Source organism: Callospermophilus lateralis, chromosome 2, assembly GCF_048772815.1.
Source record: "Callospermophilus lateralis isolate mCalLat2 chromosome 2, mCalLat2.hap1, whole genome shotgun sequence".
Classification (NCBI taxonomy): Eukaryota; Metazoa; Chordata; class Mammalia; order Rodentia; family Sciuridae; genus Callospermophilus; species Callospermophilus lateralis.
The window spans coordinates 38,419,893-38,437,231 of NC_135306.1; positions in this window are offsets into that span (position 1 = coordinate 38,419,893).

Sequence of the window (17,339 nt, forward strand, 5' to 3'; positions counted from 1 at the left end):
TATATACCCATTTCATATGTGTTATCAAGGAGTTAATTAAGTCACAGAAGAGTCTGTAGATTCTAGGGGTCTATGGACCTCTATGTAAGAATTTCCATTCTAGAGAAAAAAGATTATCACTATCCCTCTAGGATGTTTAGGAGGGGTCTAGGGTAACTACAGGGGATTAGGGAAAGCCCTCACCTCCAAGACATTTTTTGGGATGCTCTTTGATCTCAGTGTTCCCTCTTCAGCTCTTTGGCTGTGGACAGAAGGCCCTCTGGGGGCCTCCAGTTGGAGATGGAATTCAAGACCAGGGACTGCAGGTTCCAATTTAGCCTCCATATTCAGACAAGAATCTTGGGATATGGGGTTCAGGAACCCTGGCTAGCAGACTCTTGTAAACTATGTAAGGGCATTCAGTCCACTAGGATGAATGTCTAGGGGAAAAGAGTACCAGTCATCTGCACAGATAATATCAGTCATCAGCTGCGTTGTGACTATCCAAGGACAGTGGGAGTTGTAATATTGGGTACAGTGTGTTAACAGTACAAGCTGTATTGAAGACACAGCTTGTAGCAGTGTGTACTGTTAGCTTAAAGCAGAGATTTTATGAAGGCCCTAGCCAATGCTCTTGAGAATTATAGAACATTTAACCAGACTTCAGATAAAGTTTCTTTGGTGTGCCTTTTAGAAAAAAGATACTGCAAGAGTTATTTATTTCCACCAAATTAACAATTCTATATAGTTTAGCATACCAATATTAAGATCAAAATGGATATTTGATTAGCAATTCTATCTCAGGAGAGACTATCAGACATGAAATGTGATGAAATCAAGAAAAATTTGGAAGAGTGGGGTGACCACCTTCAAATCCTTTGTTCAGCCAGTGACCTTAAAAAATCAATCCTTTAAGAAGAAGAAAATGTGAATAATGACTGGGAGAGACTAGAAAAAGGACATGAGATATTGAGTCATATATGTCCTATGACCCTTCTCTCTCAGTTGGGCTATTTTTTTAATCACTAGAAGAAAAAAAAAAAAAGACGACCTTTTCTACACCTGTTTAATCCAAATTTATCATAACATTACAGTTTGATGGAATCTTCTGAGGGTGTAGGCAGTACTCATGTGAAAATGTAAGTCAAAAGCAAATAACTTAGATTTGTGGTTCGAAATTCTACTATTTCCTCCATAAGGGGTTATCCTTTTGTCTTGGTCCCATCATAGCCAGGCCAGGCAGCAATTTTATTAAAATAAAGCAGTTGAATATGGATGGATACCTCAATCTAGCCAAAAAAACAAATGTATAGTCTAGCTCCTCTGATACTGTGAAAGAAGGTAGATGGATTGACAGAACTAAGCTGGAACTCAGAAACTGAGAAAGTGAGTTTCTTATAAGAGAGCATGAAAGAGCTGGAACTGAGAGTATAGAAAAGGCCTCTCCATTAGACTCTAAAATGGAGAAATCCAATATCTAAATACTATGTTCATTTTTTAGCAAACAAATTACCACCAAGGGATGGTTTGGGGTTTTAGATTGTAATGATTAGGATTCTGATGCAAATCAGGATGGGGTTTGTAGATGAGCATTAGGTAGGCAATTTTCAATGACTTATTAAATTAATCACATACCCAAATGCATGAGAGCTTAACTTCAGGGAAAGGAATAGCCAGGGTGTGGGGGAATGGGAATGGAAATGGAGTTTAGATATTCAGCCTTCTACTGAACTCCTTGGACCTATTCCAATTTTGTTTGTGATGCTGTGAATCCAGTGCCTTGTGTGTGCTAGGCAAGTGCTGTATCACTGAGTTATAACCCTAGCTCTATTTTTATATTATTTTTAAAATTCTGAGTCAGGGTCTCACTAAGTTGCTCAGACTAGGCTTGAACTTAGAATTCTGCCTCAACCTCCTAAATAGCTGGGATGACAGGTGATGTTGCACACGTCATTGAAGAGCAGGTGATGTCTTATTCTATTTTGTAGATTTATTTTGATACTGTTACAACTTCCTCAAAATTAATCCTCTTTTTTTTTTTTTTGTGGTGCTGGGGATTGAACTCAGTGCCCTGCATGTGCTACCTACTGAGCTCCACCCCAGACCAACTTCCTCAATTTTTAGAAAACAGCTGGTACTTGAAGGTTTAAGGGACATTTTTAGCATTTTAAACCAGATCTTGGCCTTTTTCAAGTTTTCTCCTTGAGTCTTCCCAGATGCTATCAAGGTACTGATGCCTTTATTGAAGAATAAGAGTTGACTCACTGCTAAGTACCACTCACTTTTAGCGTCATAATGTTTTCATCTAAAGGTACAGTAAAAAAAAAAAGAATCAGACTTATATTTGAGGCTGAGCTCTGTTACATGTTAGCTGTGTGACAATGGGGAAGTCATGTTTCTCTGTCTTGAATTTTCTCATCTCTGAAATGGAGCCAAAATCTGTACCTCCAGGCTGGCTCTGAAGATTAAGTGAGCATGGGCATGAATCTCATAGGCTGAGACCCCATCCAGACACAATACATATTCCTTTAACAAGCCCTCTTTCCTTCCAGCCCTAGGTTCTTATATTTAAAACCAAGGCCTTGGACTAGATTATATTTGCGGCCCCTTCTAGTTTTAAGATTTGAGTCTTCATTTTTCATTCTTGGTTACCACCTATTGCTCTCTCCTAAAAGTATTCTTTTTTTTTCTAAGACCAGAATTGATAGATGAGCTTTCTAAAGCTCAAGAGATTATTTGCATCCACACCTCAAACTCTAGGTAAATTTTAAAAGAAAGCTCTACCTGTCCCACTTGATGCTGATTGGACCCATGGTGAAGAATGAAGGACATAACTGAATCTGGGAGTTTAGATTACAACATTGTGCCGCAGTCTGGCTGGGCACAAATCATGAGCCACTCACAGCTTTGTAGATTCAAACAGCAATTCTTTATTCCCGATCTCACACCAGCCTTCTACAAACATGTTCTGGGGAAATCCACGTTCTCTGCCCAAATCCACACACTCCACTGGGCTTCTGTCTCCCAAAAATACTGTCTGAATCCTTAAGAACTCAAGAGGAACTCAGGCAGCAGGATAAGCCCTATTCCCAGCAGGAATAATCTTCCTAAACCTGGAACTCCCTAAATTCGGATTATCCTAAACCGGGAACACCCTAAACACGGATCCGCCCTGGTCCTTGAGGAAGGTCACCTTCCAGGAGTCCTTCCACTAAGAAACATGGGGGTACGCTGGCAAGGAAATTGTCATACCTACTTGGCTAATGGCTCCCAGCATCTCCCCCCTTCTGATTAATTAAACAACAAGTAATGTGGCTTAAGGACCGTGCCTGGTAGGTTGTCCAATTCAACATATGGTTCTTACCCGTCATCGGAAAACTGACCTTTAGGCGTCAGCCTCCTGTCTTAGGTTGATACCACTGCAACTGGATCATACCCGTCACTGACTACCGGTCCAGCATACAGCCATACTTGTGGATAGGTCTATGCACCAGTGGTGGGGTGAGGTTCTTTGCCTCACCTCTGTTGGCCCCCAAATTTGGCCTTGGTGCCATTGGGGGAGTGAGGTTAATGTGGCTTAAGGACTGTGCCTGGTAGGTTGTCCAATTCAACATATGGTTCTTACCCGTCATCAGAAAACTGACCTTTAGGCGTCAGCCTCCTGTCTTAGGTTGATACCACTGCAATTGGATCATACCTGTCACTGACTACTGGTCCAACATATAGCCATTGGCCCCCAAATTTTAGACCATCACTAGCAGAAGGGAGGAGGATACAGAAATGCCATGACACCAAGCCAATTGACAGCTCCTTTGGAAAAATTGCATCACTGGTGACACCATCAGCAAAGATATGCCAGCACTACCACAATTAATATGGGGTGCACTGGCAAGGAAATAAAAATTGCATCACTGGTGACACCATCAGCAAAGATATGCCAGCATTACCACAATTCGCTGCACCAAACGATAGTTACATAGTCCAGGCAAGTTCTGCAAGCAGTTCAAAGCGGAGGAATCTATCAATATGTCCGTCTCCTCCCAAAGTCCGTTTCCTCCCAAAGTAAGTTGACTCCTTGTTTGAGCATTACTTGTTGAGTTATATTCATTGATGCATCAGTTTATACAGTTTATTGTGATAGCTATCATAGAAGCTGTAGTTTGGTTTTATCTTTGTCTTCACCGGCACTGGGATGAAGATAGGAATTCTGGCAATGATGCTAAAGAGACATTATCCTGAAAAGAATTATTAAATATAATGAAAAGGTGAAAGTAAACAAACAGATCTGTTAACTTCCTTTAAAAACAATCCTTAACAGCTGTTTACCTGATTTGAATTAGTACACAAACAGATCTGTTAACCACCTTTAAAAACAATCCTTAACAGCTGTTTACCTAATTTAAATTAAGCCATTTAAATCACGTGAATAGAAACAAAATAATTCGGATCCATTTTTTCATGAGCGCTCCTCATATATGATATATGGACATACGCACACACAGACATACAACACAAAACACAAGAGTACAACACATAAGACAATAATAAGGCCTTGTAGCTTTACCTAGGTGAAATCTCCATTGCAATGTTTAAAAACTCCACAGTCAAAAAATAAAACTGATCAAAAAAACATTAACCTAGGTGTGTATGAGCTCAAAAAATAAAATAGAACTTTATGATGTAGGAAAAATGCAATAATAAAATAGATATTGAAAAAAGCATCCTGGTTAATCACTGTCACAGATGTAAGAATGGCCAACCTGGAGTTCTGGATATCAGCTGTTATGGATTTGAGTCAAATCATCTTCTTTTTGATCTGTAGAAATTGCTTTAGTTAGTCTTTCTGGAATCCAAATCGGTTGCTATTCTCCCTGTGGAAAAACACAGAGCCCTGACTCCAGACAATCACTGGGTCAGGACCTTTCCATTGTCCTGTTAGAATATCTTTCCAAAGTACTTTAGGCTTATGTACATTTTTTGGATACATATGCCTTTCCGCAGCACTAAGTCCTGATGAATCCAAATTTAAAAAGTTTAGAGTATAAAGCGTTATTTTAAGTTTATCTTTGGGGGATATATACCCCTTTCCAATTCCCTCTTTTTGCTTTAATAGGTACGTTTTAATAGTTTTATGAGCTCTTTCAACTATGCCTTGTCCCTGTGGATTGTATGGGATTCCTGTTATATGAGTAATACCAAATGATGAGCAAAATTGTTTAAAAGAGGTAGAGGTATAGCCAGGACCATTATCGGTTTTTAACTGTTTAGGAATGCCCACAGTGGCAAAATTTTGTAAGCAATGAGCTATAACATCTTTAGTTTTTTCTCCAGCATGAAGGGAGCCCATCAAAAATCCGGAAGAAGTATCAACTGTAACATGTAAATATTTTAATTTTCCAAATTCTGGCAAGTGTGTGACGTCCATCTGCCAAATATGGTTAGGTATCAGTCCTCTAGGATTGACTCCAAGATTAACTTGTGGTAAAAAGGTCACACAATTTTGACATTGTTTTATTATATATCTGGCTTGTTCCTTAGTTATTTTAAAATGCTTTTGTAAAGTATTAGCATTAACATGGAATTTTTTATGAAAATTCATAGCTTCTTCTAGTGTAGAGAAAATATGTATGTCATGTGTAGTTTTATCTGCTAAATCATTGCCCAAACTAAGGGCTCCAGGCAATCCTGTATGTGCCCTAATATGTCCTATAAAGAATGGATCTTTTCTGTCCCAGATTAGACTTTGTATAGTGGAAAACAAAGAGAAAACAGTAGAAGAAGGGGAAATCCTACCAGCATCTTCAAGAGATACTATAGCATTAACTACATACTGATTATCAAAAAATAAATTAAATACAGAATCTTTAAACATCAAAAAGGCTTGTAAAACTGCATTAAGCTCTACCTTTTGAGCTGATTGTTTGGGTACTAAAAATGTAAAAGTTTGATCAGGGGTAACTACTGCTGCTGTACCATTATTTGACCCATCAGTGAATATATTTGGAGCATTCATGATAGGGGTTTTTCTTGTCATTTTTGGAAAAACTACAGGATGCTTAGACCAAAAAGACAACAAAGGATTAGATGGTAAGTGATTATCAAATGAAACATTAGATTTACACATGATTATTGCCCAAGTATTTAACTCATTAGCTAACTCATCAATTTGATCCATAGTATATGGAGTAATAATTTTATTGGGAGAAATTCCAAACACTCCCTTCGCTGCCTTTATTCCTTTGAGTATTAATTGTCCTACAGCCTCAGGATACCTAGTAAGAATAGTGTTAGGAGAATAAGATAAATGTATCCACAATAATGGACCTTCTTGCCAAAATACTCCTGTAGGAATAATTTTTGTTGGTAGTACAATAAATAATAAAGGCAAACTTATATCAATTTTATCCAAATGTATATTTTCCATATATGTTTCAATAATTTTCAATGCCTTTCTTGCTTTAGGAATTAACATGCGAGGTGAGTTTGGATCTGATGGACCTTTTAGAATATCAAATAAAGGTCCCAACTCTCCTGTAGGTATGCCTAGATAAGGCCTTATCCAATTTATGTCTCCCAATAACTTTTGAAAGTCATTAAGTGATTTGAGTTGATCTACTCGTATTTGAATTTTTGGTGGACAGACCATGGTTGAGGATAATAGAACTCCTAAATAATTAATTGGAAAATTTAATTTTACTTTATCTATTGCTATCTCTAGATTATAATTTTTTAATAAGTTTGTAAGTGTGGCATAACATTCCAGCAATCTGTGTTTATCTTTATGTGCCAATAATACATCATCCATATAGTGAAATATTTGTAGTTCAGAATTTTGATTTCTAAGTGGCTGGATTGCTTTGTTAACATATATTTGACACATAGTTGGACTGTTAGCCATCCCTTGAGGGAGTACTTTCCATTCATATCTCTGATCAGGACCTTCATGGTTTAATGCAGGGATAGTAAATGCAAAACGTGGACTATCCTCGGGATGAATTGGAATTGAAAAACAACAATCTTTAATATCTATAGCTAAAACATGCCAGGTTTTTGGCAAAGCAGACAATTGAGGAATCCCTGATTGAGCAGGTCCCATAATAACCATCTCATTATTAATGGCTCTTAAATCTTGCAATAATCTCCATTTACCAGATTTCTTTTTAATGACAAAAATGGGAGTATTATGGGGAGATACGGAAGGTTGTATATGTCCTTCCGCTAATTGTTGTTTGACCAGATCATGGGCTACTTGTATCTTTTCTTTAGTCAGGGGCCACTGAGGAACCCACACTGGTCTTTCTGTATTCCAAGTAATTTTGATTGTCTCAGTGGCCCTTTCTGAAAATCCAACCCATGTCTGTCTGTTCCTTGATCTATTTGAGTTGGTGCTGCTATATCTTGTTCTTGTTTTCCTAATCTTTTTTCTTTCCTAAAACCTTGTCTAGCCCTAGTAGTGGGCGCATTAGGATTGATGTTATTTGTTAACATCAAACCTAATTGATCTAGGACATCTCGTCCCCATAAATTTATAGGAAGATGATCCAATACATAGGGCTGTATAGTTCCTTCACATCCTTCAGGATCCTTCCAATCTAATACCATTGCACTTCTATGGGGATTAGTCGCCACTCCTAGGCCTCGAAGCGTTTGAATGGCTTGTTGTAATGGCCAATGTTTTGGCCATTCCTGACTAGATATGATGCTAAGGTCTGCACCTGTGTCCAGTAGCCCATTAAACTCGTGTCCTTGAATATTTAGTTTTAACATTGGGCGAGAATCTAAATTTAAAGACAGCATAGCCCAATCTACACCTGTGGAGCCTAATCCCCTGGAACCTCTTTCTACACTATGACTAGGAAATTTATTATGTAGGCTAGGTATTATTAACAACTGTGCTATTCTATCTCCAGGTGAAATTACTGATATACCTCTTGGAGAACTAGCTATAATTTTTATTTCACCTACATAATCGGGATCAATTACCCCAGGACTTATCATAAGTCCTTTTAATGTAGATGAACTACGTCCCAATAATAAGCCTACTGACCCTTAAGGAAGAGGTCCTTTTATTCATGTGGGAATGATTTGAACTCCCATCTCTGGAATTAGTACTGCTCTGGCAGAGGCGCAGATGTCCAACCCTGCGCTCCCTCGGGTTTGTCTGATGAGGGATTTAATGGACAATGTGTCCTGGGCACTACCCTGATGGTGTTGCTGGGTTCCTCCACTGCCCCGTATATTTGTGGTTGTGGGCCCCGGAGCATTGGGCCCCCTTGTCCGTTTTTTGGCAATGGAGCCTGATGCCTTTCTCCACAATATCGTGGGTAAATACCTGGTCCTTGTCCGTTTTTTAATAAGGGAGTACCCTCTATGGTGGGTTGAGAACAGCATTCATTTGCCCAATGTCTCCCTCTATGGCATCGTGGGCAAATACCTGGTATTCTATTTCTTTGATAGCTAGTTTTGTTAAACCCTCCTCCTATGGGGCAACTCCTTTTAAAATGTCCTGTTTGTTCACAATCATAGCATGTTTTTGGCCTGGCATCTAAAGCCTGTTGTACTGCAGCTGCCAAGACTTGCCCTTGTTCATTAATATCTCTACATAATTTAATATATGTGTTTAAATCTTCATGTCTCCATGGTCTAATAACCTCTCTGCAGCAACGATTTGCTTGGTCATAAGCCAGTTGTTTTATTAATGGCATTGCTTGTTCCGTATCCCCAAAAATTTTGGCAGCCGTTTGAATTAGCCTATCTACAAAGTCAGCGTAAGGTTCATTAGCTCTCTGTATTACCTTAGATAGCTGACCTTGTAAATCTCCATGTCCTTGTAAAGTCTTCCATGCCCTAACTGCGTCTGCAGCAATTTGTGCATATATAGCAGGATCATATTCAATTTGTTGCCGCTGACCCTCATAAGGTCCTTTCCCTAACAACATTTCTAGATTTCTTTGAGGGTAACCGGCTGCTGCATTTCGCCTAGCTGTCTCTGCGCAAAATTCCTCATTGGCAACCTTCCATAACAAATATTGTCCTCCATTTAGCACAGATTTACACATGCTAGCCCAATCTGCTGGCGTCATGTCCAAGTTAGTAATGGACTCGACCATGCTTACCATGAAGGGAGCTTGGGGACCATAGGTTGTTACAGCCTCCTTTAACTGCTTCACTGTTTTAAAATCTAAAGCACAGTGAATTCGCTGCCCTCCTACCTGTTCAAGTACAGGGCATGCTATCTTTCAGGTCCTGTCTCAGGATCCCATTTATCAACAACGGGTTTTGAGGGCCACTCAGCTGTCTCTATCGGTGGGGCTGTTGGTTGAATTACGCCCTCTTGTGATACAACGGAGTTAGTAACAGCCTCCTGTTGTTGCCTTTTTCCTAACAACCCCTTTTCCTTTAAATTTTCTTCCTCTATCTGACTAGCTCGAGAGACCTTCTCTTTTGCTTGATCTAAAATGTCTTTCTCCATGTTCTGAACCTCTAACAATTTACTTAACATCTTTCCAGTTTGTTTTAATCTACTATAAAGATAACGCAACCCAATAAGATAACACAAAACAAAACTGAAACTGAATGAAACAAAAACGGAATAAAAAATCATTGTATCAATTTTCTCTTCCTCAGGTTGCCTTTAGTCAACCATTTTTTCCAGTTTGCCTGAGAAATTTCTAGGGATAGGCGGCTTGAAAGAAAAACAAAATAAATCAAAAGAAGAACACATTGTTTTTTGAAATGGTCACACATTCTCTCGCCTTCCCTCAGGGGCGAGCAATTTCACTTACCCCCAAGCTTCAGGCGTTCCCTGTACGGGCCACCAGATGCTGCAGTCTGGCTGGGCACAAATCACGAGCCACTCACAGCTTTGTAGATTCAAACAGCAATTCTTTATTCCCGATCTCATACCGGCCTTCTACAAACACGTTCTGGGGGAAATCCACGTTCTCTGCTCAAATCCACACACTCCACTGGGCTTCTGTCTCCCAAAAATACTGTCTGAATCCTTAAGAACTCAAGAGGAACTCAGGCAGCAGGATAAGCCCTATTCCCAGCAGGAATAATCTTCCTAAACCGGGAACACCCTAAACTCAGATTATCCTAAACCGGGAACACCCTAAACACGGATCCGCCCTGGTCCTTGAGGAAGGTCACCTTCCAGGAGTCCTTCCACTAAGAAACATGGGGGTACGCTGGCAAGGAAATTGTCATATCTACTTGGCTAATGGCTCCCAGCAACATTGAAGTGCTACCTTTCCATATTATAGTTCTTTTCTCTGTTGGCTCTGTCCTGACTCATCCTAGTGTAGCAAAAATATTCATGGACCTCAAAGAGAGAGTGAAACCTGTTCTCCCTACCCTTCTTACCAAAGCATAAAAATGACCCAATTCTTCTGTTTAGGTAACAGTAATTCATCTTTGGACTAATTACTAATTACTGTGTCTCTTTGGAGGATGGTATACTCTGGTCATCTGGAGTAACAGGACTATCTTGAAGTGTGAGGAAAGGACCATGTGATTGATGACCCTACTAGAATTATAAAGAGCAGGGAGGAGCAATTTGCAGAACAATAACTGTTTATAACTTTCTTGGATTGCACATATCATCTGAACATTCTGATAGCTCTCTTAGTCCCATGCTGGTGTCATAGGAGACAAATAGTTCTGTTCTTCAAGTTGAAAGTTGACACAATCCATTGCTTTCAATCTCAATTGTAACTGTTTGATATTGATTAGAAGATAAAACAGTATCATTTATTTCAAATTAAATAACTAGTTACTACCCAAAGACTTTTTGTAGAAATTTCTTCAGAAACTGTAGGAGGTACCTTTAGAATGCTGTTTGGAGTTGCCAGGAGCATGAGCCACCTCCATGTCCCAGTCAGCCACAGACTGCCAGCCTTTTCTGCTCTTTTCTCAGTTGCATTCTGGAAATAGAAGGTTAGGCCCATGGCAGAGGAGAGGGCTACCAGGGATGTCTGAAGAGGAGGTTGAACAACTGGATTCTTCCTTTTACTGACAGCATTTCCACTATCATAAGCACACTCTAGCTTACAAATACATTGGTCAGTGACTAGGGACTGGGAATTTACTGTTGCTTTCATCAACCTACGAAGGGGACATTATTCATAACAGAGAAGAAGGAGGAAAGAGGTCAAATTTACCTGGCTAGGCAATTAGGGAAGAGACCCAAGATTTTGTTAAGAGGTCCTAGTAGGTACACCTATCTGAGTTTTCCCCTGGGAAGCTGATAGCCCATATGTCCCCTTTATGCAAATGAGGAAAAGGTGCTTCCTGCAGGCAGAAGCCCAAGCTCACCTGAGACCAAGGCTCATAAGGTACAACTGCAGGACCATGCAGGCTGGGACCATGTTTCTCATGAGTTTCTCTAGGAGAGAAACTTTCTGGTTCTCCATCATGTATCCAATGAAATTCAAAAGTATCTGGAACATAACTGGACCCAAATACAATTTTATTTAGTGAATAGATCCTGTGTCGTATGCTTTGAATATATAGAGAACAACTCTGTCATACCAACATTTAACTGTCAAATGTGTTTTCTGGTGAGTTTGCCTTTTTGTCTTTGGAAACATTCTAATAGACATTTCTGCCATGTTCATGGGCAAAGAAAGTATCTACTATAGGTCAGAATGAGTGGTTCATAAGCAGGTTAATATTTTTACACAGTATGTTCCAGATTATCAGTCTTTGCTAACAAATCAAGAAGTTAGTGTGATTGTTTTCCTGTCTTTTCTGTGAATGGTCTAGTTTTGCTGTTTGTAACATTTGGCCACCAGATGGCAGCATTTGAACAATAAATTCTTAATTTTCTGTAATCCAAAAAAAATTATTTTGGAAGATGTTATATAATTTATGTTTCAAAACCAGTGATTCAAAATGAAATATGTAAGGGAGCTTTAAAATTAGGTTTATGTGGTTTTTCTGATCTCCTAATTAAGGTAGAAATTTGAGGTGCTTGTGGTGGCGGTGCCTGCTTATAATCCCAGTTACTCTGGAGTCTAAGGCAGGAGAATGGCAAGTTCAATGCCAGCGTGGACAATTTAGTGAGACTCTGTCTCAAAATAAGGTTAAAAAAGATCTGCTATCAATGGGAGGGTATCTAATCATGCTAGTACTGTGAGACAGACAAATGTTTAATCTCTTGCCTGGAGAATCTGTCAAACCTCTAATCTAGTAATTACTGATGTTTCATTGAGGGATTTGGCACTGTTACAATATCATCAGCACACTTATGTCTTATTAAACATTGGACATGTTTACATTACCAAATTCATGCTGGAAGAAAATAAATACCCTAATATGTTAATTAGTGGAATTCTCTAGCTGGGAGAATGCAATTTAAATTTTGTTAGGTTTTCTAGGGTTTCTTTTTCTTCCTTTTTCTTGTTATACTGGGGATTGAACCAAGGGACACTGTAACACTACATCCCCAGCCCTTTTTATTTTTCGAGATAGGGTCTCACTAAATTGCCCAGGCTGGCCTTGAACTTGCAATCCTCCCACCTTAGCCACCCAAGTACACAAGATTTCAAGCATGTACCATTATACCCAGTTTATGTTGTGCATATTTCTAGGTGAGCTACAGTGAATATGTATTTGGAAATTTGGAAAAAAACCCCAATTTTATTTAAAATAATGATAGGTCACAAAGGATCTATCTATCTATCTATCTATCTTTTATCTTTTTTAAAATATTTATTTTTTAGGTGTAGATGGACACAACACAATGCCTTTATTTTATTTATGTGGTGCTGAGGATCAAACCCGGGTCCCGCCCGTGCTAGGCAAGCGCTGTACCGCTGAGCCACAATCCCAGCTCCTATATTTTATCTTTATTTATTTTTATATGGTACTGAGGATTAAACCCAGTGCCTCACACATGCAAGGCGGGTGTTCTACCACTGAGCTACAGCCCCAGCCCACAAAGGATATATTTAACTTTCAGTTATTTATAGTAATAAATTTTATTGGTATTATCTGAATACTGCTGAAGTAATAAATTTTATTAGTATTATCGCAAGATATTTGCAAGCAAGATATTTATTTAATAAATAGTTGCTTATTGAAACAAAGAATGGCTAATAATTTTTACAAGTCATATTCATTCCAGTCAGATGTTCCTCAGCCCTACAGAGTCAGACAGGCATCCCGCAAGGCCAAATTTCAAGTCCAAATTTTTAAAAAATTTTTTTTCAAGTCCAAATTTAACTGAGCCTAAGGATGAAACACATGAGGATACTTCATATTTTGGATCTGATTTCTAGATTTAGAAAAGTAGTAGATTTTGTCTGTTTGCCCTAACCTCAATCTCTGTCTCTTAGAGATACCAACTATATTTTAGTTATTCAAAATTGTCATCCATAGCAACTTCATATGTGTAGTTACAAATCACTTTGAGTACCCTTTGAGACTCCATGATTTCCCATGTGCGTTACATTGATGTGACATGTTACATTAGGTTTCCATATACTGAATTGCCAATTAATTCTGGGGATGAACATTTGGGGTTCTCTAGGTTTATTCTTTCAATTTGACTTGGACTCAAACATTTGTGATGGGGTATGGATCAATGATAAGATTTGTAGGTTGGTTTATGCATGAATGCTTTGACCTGGTACCCAGATTTTTCTTTTTACTTTAAAAAATTGAAACATAAAAATTACGCAAATTTATGGGGTTCCATGTGATTTCTGATGCATGAATATACTATGTAATGTTCAAATGTGGGTGAGCTTATCTACCTCCTCAAACATTTGTCATTTTTTTTGTGGTGAAAATATTCAAAATCCTTTCTGTAGCTTTTTTGAAATATACATTATTATTGTCTATAGCCATTCTAGTGTGCAATAGACTTTCAGCACTTGTTCTCCTATCTAACTATATCTTAGTACCCATCGACCAACCTTTCCCAATCTTTCTTCTTGTCTTATCTACTCTCCCCAGTCTCTCTGGTAACCACTATTCTACTCTCAACATCAATGAGATCAACTTTTTTAGATTTCACATGAGTAAGATATTTGTCTTTCTGTGCCTGAATTATTTTTCTTAATATAATGTACTCCAATTCCATCCATGTTGTTGCATATGACAGAATTCCATCTTTTTTTGTGGCTAAACAGCATTTCATTGCATATATGTACTACATTTTATTTGCCATGAGTTGGTGGACAACTTAGGTTGTTCTCATTTCTCAGCGGTTGTGAATGATGCTGCAGTGAACATGGAGAGCAGATTTTTCATTGACATACTGATTTCATTTCCTTTATATATATCCTAGTAGTGGGATTGCTAGATCATATGGGAGTTCTTTTTTAAAATTTTTTGTGGAATTACCATACTGTTTTTCATAATGGCTATGCTAATTTATATTCTTACCAACATTATGCAAGACTTCCTTTTTTCCCACATCTTTGCCAATACTTGTTACTTTTTCATCTAACAGCTGTAGTATGCATGATATCTCATTATGGTTTTGATTTGCATTTCATTGATGATTTATGATTTTGAGCATTTTTTCATATACCTGTTGGCCATTTGTGTATCTTCTTTTGAGCAATGTCTATTTAGGTTCTTTTCCAATTTTAAAATTGGCTTAGGTTTTTTTTTTTTTGGTCACTAAGTTGTTTGAGTTCCTTATATATTTGGGATATCCATTCCTTTTCAGATGAATAGTTGCAAATATTTTCTCACATGCTTAGGTTGCTTTTTTTTTTTTTTCATTCTGTAGATTTTTTTCCCCCCTTGGCTGTGCAGAGCTATTTACTTTGACACAATTTTATTTGTCTATTTTTGCTCTTGGGTCTTATCAAAAAAATCTTTTTCCCATTTCAATATCCTGAAGCATTTCCCCTAGATTTCTTTATACTAGTTTCATAGTTTCAAGCCTTCATTTAAATCTTTAATCCATTTTAGCTGTTTTTTTTTGTATAGTACCCAGGCTTTGACACAAATATGAGAAGATGGGGAAGAATAGATGGAGTTTGAAAATCAGAAGAATGGTTAGAATTTTAGCTTGCTGGATAAGTTTCCAGGATGTTCTTTGTGATAGAGGAATTAAATAATGGGAAAAGTGGAAAGGATTCAAAAAGAAGTTAGAGAAACTCAACCAAGCTACATGATAAAGAGAGAGGGAAAAGAAAGACTAAAAAAGATATAAGAGGTGAATATTTGGGGAAGACTCTGGGGTATCTGGGAAAATGAAGGTGTGGCATGCTCTGTGAGATTTGGAGAAGAGAAGGGGATTTGGAGAAGGGAATGCTATTTTTGATATGACCTGAATCTCCTTAATATTTTTTTTTTAGAAATGCGAGCAAAAATTTTGTACTTTATTGATTGATTGATTGATTGAATGGTACTGGGGATTGAACTCAGGGACACTCAACCCTTGAGCCACATCCCCAGCCCTATTTTGTATTTTATTTAGAGATAGGGTCTCACTGAGTTGCTCAGTGCCTCGCCATTGCTGAGGCTGGCTTTGAACTTGCAATCCTCTTGCCTGAGCCTCCTGAGTTGCTGGGATTACAGGCATGTGCCAACGTGTCTGGCTGTACTTTATTTATTTATTTATTATTTTTTTTAGTTATAGATAGACACAATATCTTTATTTTTATTTATTTATTTTTATGTGGTGCTGAGGACTGAACCCAGGGCCTTACCCATGCAAAGCAAGCGCTCTACCACTGATCTACAACCCCAGCCCTGTACTTTATTTTTGATTTGATTTCTGTTGCTATTATTTTTTCTCCCTCTTTCTTGCTCTCTTCATTTTGCATTTTTTTCTTTATTATACTTGCTAGATAATGGTTTATGTTATTTTTCAGAAAAGTAGTTCTTGGTTTATTAGTAACTTTCATGATTGTCTTTATAATAATTGTTTGTTTTTTACCTTTACTTCTTTTCTCTTTATTAGGTTTATAAGTATTTAAGCCAAATAGTCTGGTAATATACCTGAATATTAAGAGTTCTTCTTTCTTTCTAGTAATAACTAAATTTGAAAGAAATAAAAAAGTATGTAAGTCCATAAATTGAATGCTGGGTTGGAACTGTGACTTATAGAGACTGCCTTAGCTGTTGATAACCAAGAAATATTTACTCTAATTTCAAGACCTGAACCACCAGGTTTCTTTGTGTTCATCAGAGAAGTCACATGTCAAGATGCTAACGTAGAAATGGCATGTTTATTTCTTAGATGAGACTTTATTCCTATACATTTCACAAACACTTTTATTCTTCTTTTCTTATACAGGAGTAATTGTATTGGGATGCTCACCTTGTCTTCCTTTTACCTACCTCCACTATAACAATGGAATAAGACAACCTAGACAAGGGAAGTGGAACACTGGGAGAGGAGGATATATTCCATCAACAAAATTTCCCTATCAGATAATGCTTGCTAGATATGCTATTAGTCTTTTATATTTTAGTATGATTTTGCATCTCAATGTTACTGCTTTCAGGTAGGAATTTGCATTTTAACTCTATTTGCACAAAGTGTTGTCCTCAGATAAAGGATTTTTTATTATTTTGTTCTTTTTTTCTTTTTCTCTTTCTTTTTTTTCTTTCTTTCTTTTTTTTTGATACTGGGGATTGAACCCAGGAGCACTTTACCACTGAGTCCCTTTTTTTTTTAACTTTTTGAGAAGAAAGGGTCTCCCTAAATTTCTGAGGCTCATCTTAAATTCTTGTGATTTTCCTGCTGCAGCCTCCCAAGTCACTGGGATACAGGTGTGAGCTGCAGTACTCAACTAGTTTTAATGAAAATCCACTTATTTTTTCTTTCTTGAATTATGCTTTTGGTGTTATAAAGTCATTGCCAACCTCAAGGTCACCTAGATTTTCTTTTATATTATCTTCTAGGAGTTTTATAGTTTCAGATTTTACATTTAGTTCTGTGGTTAATTTGAAGTAAATTATTTTATCCATCTATACAGAAAGGTATAAGATTTAAGCATTATCTAATAGGGAACTTTTGTTACATGAAATGTTTCCTCCTCCCAATGTTCCAATTTCCTGATCGTGAGAATTTGCTATTAAAGAGCTTCAAGGGAAAAGAACATAATTTCAAAAAGCCATGCATTTTAGGGAGAGTAGAGTGTGAGACCTCCACCCTTCCTCCTGTTTTTCTTCTGACAGCATGCAGCTTCTCTGGGTTGGATTTGTCAAATGGTTTTCAACTCCAAGGTAACTGTTATGATTTGGGAAGTACACCCAAAGGCCCATTTGTTAAAGGCTTGGTCCTTAGCTCATGGCATTATTTGGAGGTGGTAGAACCTTTAAGTGGTAGATCCTAGTGAGAGGAAGTCTGGTCACTGGGGCAATCTCTTGAAGGTGATATTGGGACC